The 8,538-nt window shown below is 38.8% G+C and overlaps 1 pseudogene; it reads left to right on the top strand.

Annotated features, from left to right (window-relative positions):
• Nucleotides 1-1,145: 1,145 nt before the first annotated feature.
• LOC108491114 lies at nucleotides 1,146-1,628 on the top strand (annotated as a pseudogene).
• Nucleotides 1,629-8,538: the final 6,910 nt, after the last annotated feature.

Raw genomic sequence — 8,538 nt, forward strand, 5'->3', positions numbered from 1 at the left:
CCAAGAAGATATTACAGTCATGGACACATGAGCACCAGACTCTGGTACACCCAATTTCATAACAACAGTACTGCAGGACTACAGAACACAGGTTAACCCCAACTCAGTAATAATAAGTGACTTAAATACCCCACTATCTTCAATAGATAGATCAACTGGATAAAGAATAAACAGAGAGACATCTGAATTAAATGGTACCTTACATCAAATGGACCTAATAGACATTTATGGAATATTGCACTCAAGCACCAAAGAATACACTTTCTACTTAGCAGCCCATGCAAATTTCTTTAAAATTGACCATATATGGACACACACACACACACACACACACACACACACACACAAACCCTCAACAAATAAAAAAAATGAAATAATTCCATGCATTCTATCAGACCACAATGCAATAAAGCTTATAATCAATAGCAAAAGAAGCTCTACTAACTACACAAACTCATGGAGATTAAACAACACACTCTTGAATGATGAATGGGTCAAAGGAGAAATTAAGAAAGAAATAAAAGTATTCCTGGAACTAAATGAAAAGGACAACACAACACAGAAATCCTCTGAGACACTCTAAAGCAATCCAAACAGGGAAGTGTGTAGCTCCAAGTACCTACAATAAAAATCCGAAAGAGTACAAATAAATGACTTAACAGTACAACTCAAGACTTTGGAAAGGCAAGAGCAAACCAAACCCACACCTAGCAGATAAGAAGAAATAATAAAAATCAGAGCAGAAATTAATGAATTAGAAACAAAGAAAACAATACAAAGAATCAATGAATCTAAGAGCTGGGTCTTTGAAAAGTTAAACAAGTTAGACAGAGTCTTAACCCAGTTAACCAAAAGAAAGAAAGAGCCAATCCAAATTAACAAAATCAGAGATTAAGGGGGAAACACCACAATGGACACCAAAAATATTCAGGATATTTTAGGAATACTTTAAAAATCTATACACTATTAAATTTGAAAATCTAAAAGAAATGGATGAATTTCTAAATGCATGTAAACCACCAAAGTTAAACCAAGAAGAGTTGAACAGTTTAAATTGACCCATAACAAATAAGGAAATTGAAACAGCAATTTGAAACTTCCCAAATAGCCTTTCCACTGGAGCAGCCACCTTCCAGTGATTTGCCAAAATGACAAACACAAAGGGGAAGAGGAGAGGCACCCGCTACATATTGTCTAGGCCTTTCAGAAAACACGGAGTTGTTCCTTTGGCCACATATATGTGAATCTACAAGAAGGGTGAGATTAGACATTAAGAGAATGGGTACTGTTCAAAAAGGAATGCCTCATAAACGCTACCACAGCAAAACTGGGAGAGTCTACAATGTCACTCAGCATGCTGTTGGCATTGTTGTAAACAAGCAAGTTAAAGGCAAGATTCTTGCCAAGAGAATTAATGTGCATATTGAGCATATTAAACACTCTAAGAGCTGAGACAGCTTCCAGAAATGTGTGATGGAAAATGATCAGAATAAAAGGAAGCCAAAGAGAAAGAAACCTGGGTTCAGTTGAGGCGTCATCCCGCCCCACCCAGAGAAGGACACTTTGTAAGAACGAATGGAAAGGAGCCTGAGCTGCTGAGGCCCATTCCCTATAAGTTCATGGCTTAATGTATAAGAAGAAATAAAAGACACAGACAAAAACCCCCAAACAAACAAACAAACCTCCCAAATAACAAAAGTCCAATTCCAGACCAATTCACAGCAGAATTCCACCAGACATTAAAAGAAGATCTGCAGCCCATATGTCTCAAATTCTTCAAAAATATAGAAACAGAGGGAGGACTCCTGAATTCCTTCCATGAAGCCAGTATCACTCTAATACCAAAACCAGGTAAAGATTCAGCAAAGACGAAAACTGTAGGTCTGTATCCTTAATAAAAATAGTCACAAATATTCTCAATAAAATATAAACTGCTTAGAGACACACATTGAAAAGGTCATACACCATGGTCAAGTAGACTTTATTCTGGAGTTGCAGTGATGGTTCAATATACGGAAGTAAAAGAATTTAATAAATCATGTAAATGGACTTAAAGACAAGAATTGCATGATCATCTCAAAAGAGGCATAAAAGACTTTTGACAAAATCTAACATGCATTCATTTTAAAATTTCTAGAGGAAACTGGACTGGAGGAACATACCTCAACATAATTAAAGCTATATACAACAAATCCACAGCCAATGTCATTTTAAATGGGGAAAAAACTGGAAGCATTCCCATTAAAATCAGGAACCAGACAAGGCTGTCCACTATCTCCACTCCTTTTCAATATAGTGCTGAAACCCTTGCCAGAGCAATAAGACAAGAGAAAGAAATTATAGAGCACTAATGGAAAAGAAAAGGTCAAATTGTCCCTATTTTCAGATGATATGACATTATATGTAAAAGATCACAAAAATTCCATCAGAAAACTGCTAGAAATGATCAATATTTTCAGCATAGTGGCAGGTTACAAAATAAATTTACAAAAATCAAAAGCCTTTCTGTATACCAACAGTGAGCAGTTAGAAAAAGTAGCCATGGAAACCCTCCCTTTTGCAGTAGCCCCCCCCCCAACAAAATATCTAGGAATAAACCTAACCAAAGACATGAAAGACCTCTACAATAAAAAAATGTTAATATTTGAAGAAAGAGACAGAAGAAGACATCAGGATATAGAAGGACCTATCGTACTCACAGATTGGTAGAATTAATACCGTGACCATCCTACCAAAAGCAATCTATGGATACAATATAATATCAATGAAAATTCCCATGACATTTTTTCAGAGCTAGAAAATACCATCCTAAAATTCATTTGGAATCACAAAAGACCCTGGATAGCCAAAATAATCCTGAGCACAAAGAACAGTGCTGGGGGGATCACAGTACCAGATCTCAATTATATTACAGAACTATAGACATAAAAATAGTATGGTACTGGCACAAAAGCAGGCACATAGATGAATGGAACATAATAGAAGACCCAAACATGAGTGTGTACAATTTCAGCCACTTGATATTTGACAGAGGTGCCAAGAACACACACTGAAGACAGCATCTTCAACAAATAATGCTGGCAAAACTGCATCTTCACCTGTAGAAGAATGAACTTGGACCCTTATCTTTCACCTTGGACAAAAGTCAGCTCCAATTGGATCAAAGATCTCAATGTGAAACTTGAAACTCTGAAACTGCTAGAAGAAAACATAGGCAGTATCCTACAACATGTAGGTATAGGAAAGAACTTTCTAAATGGGACATCAATTGCATAGGCATTAAGGCCAACAATCAACAATCAACCTCATTGGACTAAAAAGCTTCTCTACGGCAAAAGAACAAACAACCAAAGAAGTGAAGAGGGAACCCACTGAGTGGGAGAAAATCTCCACCAGCTACACATCCAACAGAGTATTAATACCCTGAATATATGAAAACCTCAAAAACAAAGAAAGAAGAAAACAAATGATCCAATAAAAAGAGGGGCTAAGGACCTGAACAGAGAGTTCTAAAGGAAGAAATAAAAATGGCCAAGAAACACTTAAAAGCACTCAACATCCTTAGTAATTAGAGAAATGCAAATCAAACCACTTTAAGATTTCATCTTACCCCAGTCAGACTGGCAAAGATCAAGAGATCAGAAGACACCAAATGCTGGTGAGATGCAGAGAAAGGGGAACACTCATTCATTTCTGGCTGGATTGCAACTTTTACAATCATTATTGAAAACAGTGTGGAAAATGCTTAAAAAACTAAAAATGAATCTACCATATAATTTGATACCACTCTGTGACATATACCCAAAGGACTCATCCTACTGTAGAGATACTTGTACATACATGTTTGTTGCTGTTTTTTTTTTTTTTTTCACAATAGCTAAGAAATGGAAACAACCTAAATATCTCTCAACAGATGAATGGATAATGAAAATGTGGTACTTTTACACAATGGAGTTCTATTCAGTGTTAAAGAAAAACGAAATCATGAAATTTGCAGGCAAATGGATGGAACTAGATAGTGAAGTAACACAGACTCAGAATACAAGAGATGTATGTTCTCTGTTATTTGTGGATCTTAGAACCAATTCCTTATAGTTGAATACATATCCTGATGTAACTGCAGGAGCCAGGAATATGGAAAGGAACCATGGAGGTAAAGGGAAAGAGCCCGAGAGAGGGGAATAGTAGGGAACAAATGCTACCAAGGGGAAAATGGGGGTATTCGACTGGGAAGGGAGGAAGGAAGGACATAAGGAACCATGGGCATAAAGGGGAAGACAGAACTCAAGGTGAGGGGATATTAGGAGACAGGGATTATCAGGTGGAAAATGGGGAAAATAGTAGTACTTTAACTGGGGAGGGAGGAGGGAGGTTAGGCAGGGAAGGAGAGAGGAGAGATAAACAAAGCTTAGGTGATGTGAAAAACCAGAGGGAAATGTACTAACTCAAAAACCTACTGAAAGATACACATACACTATCTGAACATGAGTTGTGTGTATATACTGAAGGCTATATTACAAGAAACACAGTGCCAGGCAGGAGAAACCACCTTTTGAGTAGTTGGTCATAGTAGTCCAAGAGACTCCCCAAAATAGCACAGGCTATTGTCACAGCCCTTGATTACTTCTCAGAACTTAAAGGTAAGACCCTATTGCTGAAGACAGGGCATACTTTGGACACAGGACTTGGAGTAATGGAGCTGGGACAGACCTGGAAGCCTCTTCCCTGAATACTAGCTCATAGTTCTAGAGGATACCATGCAAGTTGCTAAGGGAGAAAAGTAATCAATGTTCCAACCCAGCTTCAAAGTTTAATAACCACAACAATGACTGGCACAACAATCTACATCTTTACAGTAGTGGTACTGTTATCTAGGGAGTGATCAACAGCTATTTAATTGGACTTAAAGCCCTTCAGTGGGAGAGAACTCATGGGTGGCACTGTGAACATAGCCCAATACACATGGCTGGAGAGAACACAGATTCTAGAAAAACCCTATCTTTGTTGTATTTCTGGATAAATGAAATTTCTTACTGCATGGCAAATATAGATCCTTATATTTATAGGCAAGTATGTCATACACCACTCATCAAGGAAGCTTCATTTTGTGACAGATGGAGGCTATTACAGTGTTCCACAACTGGCCCTAAGTGACATATCTACAATGAAACCTCTATACCTAAGGCTCATGGAACGTAGTGGAACAGGGAGTAGATTGCATACTAATGCATCCAACTCTCACCAGTGAAGCTTCCTCATACAACAGAGTGTGATGCACACAGAAGGCCACAATTAAAGAACAAGACTGTACGATGTGTTTCCTCGGGTATGACTCCTGTATCAAACCTCACCACCATGCCTCAGGGACCATTGTGGAAGAGGGGGCAGAAAGACTGTAAAAGCCTGGGTTGGTGCATGAATATAAGGAAACAGAGGCTTTCAGGCCTTTGGGAACTTGCTCATATTAACTTGCAGAAATGGGGACAGCACGCGTGCAACCCATACTGACTCAGTCAGACAAAAGTCCAGAATAGAACTGGGGAAACAAGCAGCAGGTCCCAAGCTTAGCTGAGGAACTATTGCCAACTGTTTATTGCTGGGTGAGTGAGAGTCGATCTTTAAGGGAGAGGCTCCAGATAGGCTGACTAGATACTAGTAGATGAATTTTCACTGAGGGACATCTAGGTACAAAAACTTGACCAGATAGGCCTTAGCATGTATGACAGAATGTGTGAAATTTGGTGGGGGAGCTATAGGGAGTATGGGGGGAGGAGTGGGTCTAAATAGGATTAAGAGTTGTTGTATGAAATATACAAAAACTCACTAAAAATATTCATTAAAAATGCTCCTTTAACAACTGAAAGTTGATTTTAGTACATAGTAATGATTTTGAAAGATTTTTTTCCCCCAAGTTTTTGACAGAGTAAAAACCAAGGTGTCATCTTAAATTGTTCTCTTAAGATCTGTTGGTTTGAAGTGTGAGTAATGAGAACACAGTGTTCTGCCCTTACCCCACACAGGACTCCTGTACCACCTTGTTTTATTCGTGGCCTTTGTTCTTGATTATGGCAGAATTGATACTAGAAAAAAAACAAACAAATCTGATTTGTGTGTGAGTGTAGACGTGTCTGACAAGTACCCAGAACATGACAAAAAATTTCAGTATTTTCTTCTTAATGAAATATGAGGTGGAAAGGTTGGCACTCTGCTTTTAATTCATCAATATATATTGTAAAGAATTTTCAAGTAGGACTTCATGTAAGACCCATGGTCTAGACGCAATCAACATAATAAAATGACAAAAGTTTAGTGTAATTCTTAAGGACCATTTTGGTCAATTTTAAAATATTCTGAAACACTTAATAACTTTACAAATATTAATATTGATTGTTCTTTTACTACCATTTAAAAATATTTGTTATGACAGGTGTGGTGGTACACGCTTTTAATCCCAGCACTCGGGAGGCAGAGAGGCAGGAGGATCTCTGCGAGATTGAGGCCAGCCTGGTCTACATAGTGAGTTCCACGGGGGCTGGGGCTACAGAGACCCTGTCAAAAAAATATTTGTCATTGGTACAAAGGACATAATACTCTTTATAATTCATGTAGCCAACATACTGTAGTCAGTCCTGTATTAATTGAATATCAATTTATTAAAAGGTTCCTAAGGAGAGGTTTTATATACAAATTTGGTTTCGTATCATATCAACACTTGCCATGTTGGGGGTCCCCAAGGCCATGTTCAGGTTTGATGATTCTTTAGAAGTACTTACCACTCAGAAGGCTGGTTTCTTCCAGTGATAGCTTATTAAGGAGAAAAGAGAGGTTCAAAACAGCAGAGGAAGAGGTGGAAGGGTAGAGTTTAGGAAGAACCAGACATGAGCTTCTAGTCATCCTCTCCTGGTGGAGGTGAGTGGTCAATGCCGAATTCTCCCAGCAATGATGTGTGACAGTGTGTTTGGAGCATTGCAATCAGGGGGGACTGACTGGAGCCCCAATGTCCTGAGATTGATTGGAGTCAGCCACACCGGCATGGAATACCCACTTGGCTCACTCTAGCTACTCAGCTCTCCAAGAAGTCAAATTGATGCTGTGTGGCCCAGAAACACAGGTGAGAAGAAACAGGAATTTGCCATCAATCACATTAAATGAGGCTCAAGGTCTCAGATATGCAAAGACCTCATTATGAAGCATGTTCCTAAAGCTCAGAGGCTATCTCCCTCTGTACCAGTTGCCAAAGGCCAGTCCTTGTTTTTGTAATGTTCACAGTTTGAACACCCAGTCCTAATGAGGTAACTCTTATCTGCACACTTTCATAATTTATCTTTTCAACAGGATGCTTATGTGAGGGCAGCAATGATTTTGAAGGATGCAGCTTGTTTGTGTTACTGATGTTGCTAAATGATTAGTTCTGATGGTGGGGTAGTTCCTCAAGGCATTTTCAAGTATTTATGAGACACATGCCTTGCCATAGATTGGACATTTCTCTTGTGAGCACATCTCATGTATTCCCCTACTGGAGTATCTCAAATCCTCTTTTGTGTTCCTTAGATGTGTTTGTCTTCTTGCAGTGGCGAAATAATGAGATTATTAAGATCCTATTTTATACTAGAAAGAAGAGGAAAATCAGAATCCTGTTAACCCAATTATTCCTTTAAGTCCTTACAGACTCTAAGAGACAAAATCAAAAGCAAGGTATGCAAAACCAAAGTCAGAGTAATTAAAAAATTATTCCGAAAAGAGGTATGCAAAACCAAAGTCAGAGTAATTAAAAAATTATTCCGAAAAGAGGCAATTTTAACACATTTTTTCCAGAAATAACTTGATGTTACATAAAAATACATATACAATGACGTTTAAGGGGGGAAATAGGACTATGAAATCAAAGACCAAAGTATTTGCCAACATGGGGTCAACTTTGGTGGCAACTTTCAATGCAAAACTCCTGCAAGCTGGGAAGCCGGCATGACCTCTCTGCATGTTCATTTATTCAATAAGCTTTTTTTTTTTTTTAAAAGCTCTATTTATTCATCTAATTTGTGTGTGTGTGTGTGTGTGTGTGTCTGTGTGTGTGTGTGTGTGTCTGTGTGTGTGTGTGTGTCTGTGAGTGCAGGTGGCCTTGAATGTCAGGGCTGGATCCATTGGAACCGGAGTTACAAGTGGTTGTGAGCTTCCCCATGTAGGTGCTGGGAACTGAACTGGGATCCTCTGGAGGACAGTATGCACTCTTAACCACCGACCCATCTCTCCAGCTCCCTACAGTCAACTTTAATAATTTTAGCTTAACAATTTAGAAACAAATGCTACAAGCTGGACTTTCTGAGTTTGGTTTGTCAGCGAGTTTGGGCAAAAGGGAAAGGTCTGTGTTTGGCCTTGTCAGAGTGAACTGACCTTGTCCCGAGAGAGAGAGAGAGATTGAGAGAGAGAGAGAGAGAGAGAGAGAGAGAGAGAGAGAGAGCTGACACTGACCACTTTAGAGTTAGTATGTGTGTGTGTGTGTGTGTGTGTGTGTGTGTGTGTGTGTGTGTGTGTGTGTGT

This window comes from Nannospalax galili, unplaced genomic scaffold (genome assembly GCF_000622305.1).
Source record: "Nannospalax galili isolate Female #2095 unplaced genomic scaffold, S.galili_v1.0 scaffold251, whole genome shotgun sequence".
Lineage (NCBI taxonomy): Eukaryota > Metazoa > Chordata > Mammalia > Rodentia > Spalacidae > Nannospalax > Nannospalax galili.